The sequence below is a fragment of the Podarcis cretensis genome (genome assembly GCF_951804945.1).
Source record: "Podarcis cretensis genome assembly, chromosome: 3".
Lineage (NCBI taxonomy): Eukaryota > Metazoa > Chordata > Lepidosauria > Squamata > Lacertidae > Podarcis > Podarcis cretensis.
In genome coordinates this window covers 116,227,693-116,233,123 of record NC_137172.1, presented here as the reverse complement: position 1 = coordinate 116,233,123, position 5,431 = coordinate 116,227,693, and the positions used below count along the sequence as shown (strand labels likewise).

The 5,431-nt window shown below is 46.1% G+C and overlaps 1 long non-coding RNA gene across 1 annotated transcript; it reads right to left on the bottom strand.

The window, feature by feature from the left end:
* Positions 1–1,959: 1,959 nt before the first annotated feature.
* LOC307212796 lies at positions 1,960–4,114 on the bottom strand. Its single transcript, XR_013837225.1, has 2 exons — positions 3,420–4,114; positions 1,960–2,129 (listed from the first exon to the last, which is right to left on the bottom strand). It is a non-coding gene; the product is annotated as an uncharacterized lncRNA (long non-coding RNA).
* Between the last annotated feature and the right edge of the window lie 1,317 nt (positions 4,115–5,431).

Here is a 5,431-nt window from a genome sequence, read left to right as displayed (position 1 = left end):
CTGTTCTTCACCTGAAGACCACTTTAGCTAATGGGGCCTCCTGCTGCTGCCGCGCTGCCAGAGCACGATTTCTGTTCTTTTTTATATATATAAGATATTTATTAAAGTTTTCAGAAATAATACATTGTAAAACAGAAAAAAACAGAAAAAACAGAAAATACAAAAATACAAAAATAACGAAATAAAAACAATTTAAAAACACAAAGAGTTTCCATTTACTTATTTTCTTTTAACTTATTTTCCAGACCTCCTCATACCTCCCTTTCTTATATTCTAATTCAATTTGTTTGTTTAGCAAATCCTCACCACTGATTCTTTTAATTATTTCACCTTGTTTTCCATCTCTTTTATACATTACAGCTGAAAACCACTTAATTTCTATCCAATATCATTCTAACATTCCTTAATTTTACAATATTTCTGCAAATGGTCTTTAAACTTCTTCCAGTCTTCTTCCGCCGACTCTTTTCCCTGGTCTCGGATTCTGCCAGTCATTTCTGCCAGTCCCATATAGTCGATCATCTTCATCTGCCATTCTTCCAGAGTGGGTAGATCTTGTGTCTTCCAATATTCACGATTTCTGTTCTTAACCCAAGGTACTATTTCTGGGTTAGCAGAGTCTGTAACCTGTGGAGTCTGTAACATGAAGTGTCCGTAACCCAAGGTACCACTGTATATACATTATTTAAACAATGGGCCCATGTGATTGGCTAATTCCAGGCTGCTCCTGCAGGCCAATCAGGTCGCTGATTCACTTCCACCTGGAGCTGGATTGGGTGGCTCCTGCAGACCAATCAGACTGCTGCATTCTGGATCCTATTGTTCTAGAATTCTAGAATTGTTGCAGGATTCAGCTCAGTACATAACATAGTGAGAAGTGAATGGTGACTATTAGGATAAGGCAACTGATTTATGTTATGCTGTAGTGCATGCTTTGAATATTTTGAAAGATTGTTATACATAGGCAATTGACAAAGAATCAGAAGCCCCTGTTTCATTCTTTTCTTTTCCTGTCTCTCTTACTTAGTCATGCTGCTTTTATTCTGTAGCTCTTAAAGGTAAAGGTAAAGGGACCCCTGACCATTAGGTCCAGTCGTGGCCGACTCTGGGGTTGCGGCGCTCATCTCGCTTTATTGGCTGAGGGAGCCGGCGTACAGCTTCCGAGTCATGTGGCCAGCATGACTAAGCCGCTTCTGGCAAACCAGAGCAGCGCACGGAAACGCCGTTTACCTTCCCGCCGGAGTGGTACCTATTTATCTACTTGCACTTTGACGTGCTTTCAAACTGCTAGGTTGGCAGGAGAAGGGACTGAGCAACGGGAGCTCACCCCGTCGTGGGGATTCGAACCGCCGACCTTCTGATCAGCAAGCCCTAGGCTCTGTGGTTTAACCCACAGCGCGATCGTAGATGAGGGGATCTGTCTGAGAGGCAGGGCAGAAAGCATCTCCCAGGGCAGGAGGCCGGGGCCCAGGTGAGAACTGGGAAGGTCTACTTTTCTGTGCACGGAAAAGGTGATTCGACATAATTCTGATAGAGGGCTTTTTTAATTTCATTTTTCACTTTTCTCATTTTCTCCTGCCTCTCTATTTTTTTAAAAAAAATGTTTTTCTTTGTTTTTCTTTTCTTTAGATTAGTTTGGCTTTTATTGTATTCTATGTTGAAAACTTTCAACAAAAACATTTAATACATTTTGAGAGGCACCTGATGCTTAACGCTATTGCTGATTGACAATCTGTCTTTTAAAATTCCTGCTCTCCCCCCCACCCCCACTGATGTGTACTTTTTTGCAATTTTATGTTGTGCTCTGTGAACAGAAGAGCAGACTATGATTGACTGAATAACCAATGAACTGGCACTGGATGTGAAAATGCTAATGTTTCCATCACAGTGCCATCCCGTGCAGGTCTACTCAGAAGTAAGCTTCAATGGGACTTGATTCCAGGTACGTGTGCACAGGACTGCAAGTTAAATCCATTCATCCCTTAATGAAACGTTTCAAAGGCTAAGAGCGACTTCGCTGAATGAGCCAAGGCATGTCACCGAAAATATTTAAAACACACAAACTCAGGCAAGATGGGGGCAAGAATCCACAGATGTCAGCGCCGATTCCAGCATGGTTCCATTCAAACCTACGAAAACAAAATAAAAAATCCCCCAAGAATTGTTGCCAGGAAGAATACAGCAAAACAGATCATTAGAAATCCACACGGAAGCAAACGCAGAGGAGGAAAAGAGCAAATAGAATAATAAGATGCCTCCAGCAAAAACAAGCGGTTGTCAGTTGTCAGAGGTAAATGGGCATCAAACCCTGTGGTGAAAGTCATAACGCAGGAAATAAGCGCGGGGGGGGGGGGGGGAATGAAATGATAAACATGGTTCTCTTTGAAGAGAAACTCAACACTAATGAGACCATGAATAAAACCATCTCAAGGATGCGAGATGCAAAGCATCAAGAATGAAATATAGTGATAATGGAAGGGGAAAGGGGGACATCGGGGTAGGAGGAGCAGTTCCAGTCTCTGTGGAATTGCTCTGCTGAATTTCACCCGTTTTATTGCCTCCTCCACCGCAGGGTTGCTCAGTCCCTGCCTGCCCCACACCTGAGGGGCTGTTTAGAGGAGCAGTCAGCTCCATTCCACCTCACTTTGCCTTAGGAGGAGCCCACAGAATCAGGCCAATGTAGGCCAGAATCCTGTTCTCACAGTGGCCAAGCAGGTGCCTATGGGACTCCCACAAGCAGAAGCTGAGCGAAACAGGTCTCTCTGCCCTCTTGCGATTCCCAGAAACTTGCATTCAGAGACATACTGCCTCTGTCCAGGGGAGATGGAACTCATTGATTGTGGGTTGTGGCTGCCGACAGCCTTAGCATCCACAAATTTGTCTCAATTTGTCTTTTACAGCGCTCAAAGTTGGTGGACATCATTATTCAGTGCTTTTTTTTTCTTCCTAAAAAAAGTTTAGGGGTACTCTCATTATGACTCATGAAAATCAACATTTTATAGTTCAAATCGGGGAAAACAAATACAGTAAATACAGCAAAATGGACCAATCAGTGTGCTAGATTCCAATTCCTACTTCACACATTAAACGCTCGCTTCCGTCTGAGACTCAGGAAACATGACAGGAAATAAGGCCACCATCAGGGGTAGCAGCGGAACTGACGATTTAGCATGCTAGAGAAGAAGCTACGATTTTAATTTTTTTTAGTTTCTTCTCCCGTTCACAAAATATTTAGGGGTATGCTTACCCCTGCATCCCCCCCAGAAAAAAGCACTGTCATTTATTGTAGGAGTGCATTCCATAGGTGCCATCTGGGGGAATTGGGGTGACCAAGGCTCCCCATCAAATTTTCAAGTGGGGGATAGGCCACAAATACAAAAATTCAGCAACCATGTGTGCACACCGCATGACGTGCTCACCTTAATCATGCAGCCCATGTGGCATGCCCATGTTACCTGTGCACACCCCGGAGCATGGCATGTAACATCAACGCATGGTGCAGGAGGTGTGTGCGTGACATTAAAGAGGTCTCAATGGGTGTCCCTGTCCAGAAGCCAGCATGGTGTCAGGAATGAGCCAGCTCCTAGTGGAACTTTACAGCCGGCTGCAGAACAGAGAGGGTTAGATCTGACGCAGGCTGAACAGTGGTCAGAGGAGGCTTCCCTGCCCCTGGGAATGCTGGTTGCCAAGGGAACAACTGAGAGCAGTCTGGAAGACAGCCAAAGCTCTCAGGCAGCTCAAAAAGACACAAGAGAGAATCTCTCAGAAAAGGAAGAGGCTGGAGATGATCCAATAAGGCCAAGGAGTTGGCGAATGGGAGGGCTGCTAGACAGGAAGCAATACAAGAAATGTAAGGGGCGTTGGTTCAATATATTCTGTAGACACTGGAAGGGGTCTTCAGAAGGGTCATCTTGAGTGATAATGCCAGCGGCTGCGTTAGAGCCATCCAGAGCTATCTGTTTGTTTTTGCAATAAATCCTCCCTTTTAATTACCTACGCTTACTGTGTTATCAAGCCGGGAACCTGGACTCCTGACAAATGAGGCAGATGGGCCATAGGGCTTCCTGCAGTGACTTTAGGATGGCCACCTCAGTAGATTAACGTCTTGAGGAGGCCATAATCCTCAGCACAACCCTGAAGCGGTTTTAGGCCTCTGGCGGATACAGAAGATGCTCTCACAGGCAGCCAACAAAAGATATAAGGGCAGTCCCCCAACCTCTTGGATGACAGCTGTAAAGAAGATGACTTTGAGAGAATGGCAGAGTAAGAAAGGAAGTTGAGAAACCTCAACTTCTATTTTTATGGGGTGCAAAGGCTTTGGGCCTTTATCGTGAAAGTTGTTGGCAAAGCATGGGCACAGAGGCTGGTTCCTCTCTCTCCTTCAAGTGAGCATCATTATCATGCGGTCACAGACGCCAGTGTCTCTCCCTCAGGCAGGCAGTATCATCATGGCCTCTCTCTCCTTCAGGTGGGTTGGTACATTGGCCAGTTTCTCTCTTCCTGGGAAGAACATCTGAATGGGGACACATGGATTAGTCAGTATCCTGGCACCAGCATGTGGTCACAATGGCCAATCTCCTTTTACAGGTGACATCAGCATGTGGTCACAGTGGCCAGTCCCTCTCCTTCAGGTGAACAGCATCAGCATGAAGTCACAATGGCTGGTGCCTTTTTCAAGCAAGCAGCATCAACAGGAGGTCACATTGGCCAGTTCTGTCTTGGAGGCCAGTGGTATCATCATGTGGGGAGTACATTGGTCAACCTTCATCGGAGCAAGTAAAGGTAAAGGTAAAGGTACCCCTGCCCGTATGGGCCATTCATGTCCAACTCGAAGTTTGTGCGCCCATCTCACTTAAGAGGCCGGGGGCCAGCACTGTCCGGAGACACTTCCGGGTCACGTGGCCAGCGTGACGAAGCTGCTCTGGCAAGCCAGCACCAGCGCAGCACACGGAAACACCGTTTACCTTCCCGCTATAAAGCGGTCCCTATTTATCTACTTGCACTTAGGGGTGCTTTCGAACTGCTAGTTGGGCAGGAGCAGGGACCGAAAGACGGGAGCTCACCCCGCCACGGGGATTCGAACCGCCGACCATGCGATCGGCAAATCCTAGGCGCTGAGGTTTTACCCACAGCGCCACCCGCGTCCCAGAGCAAGTAATAGGGGACAAATGGCGCTACTCATGAAGGCAGGCAGAAGCAGGACTGTATGGCTGCTGTATGTTATGGTTTTAGAGAAAATTATATGAAAATGATATATCGTTGGTATCTAACACTGAGTAAACTGGCAAAAGTGGCAGTGACTCACCTGGATTTCTTCCAGTTCAACCAGAAAATCGCATGATGTACCTTTTGCCTTTGGGAACAAACTTGGAGCAGTTCCAAGCTAGCCGATGCTCAGAGGAATTCCATGCTGCTGTTCTGTATGAATAGA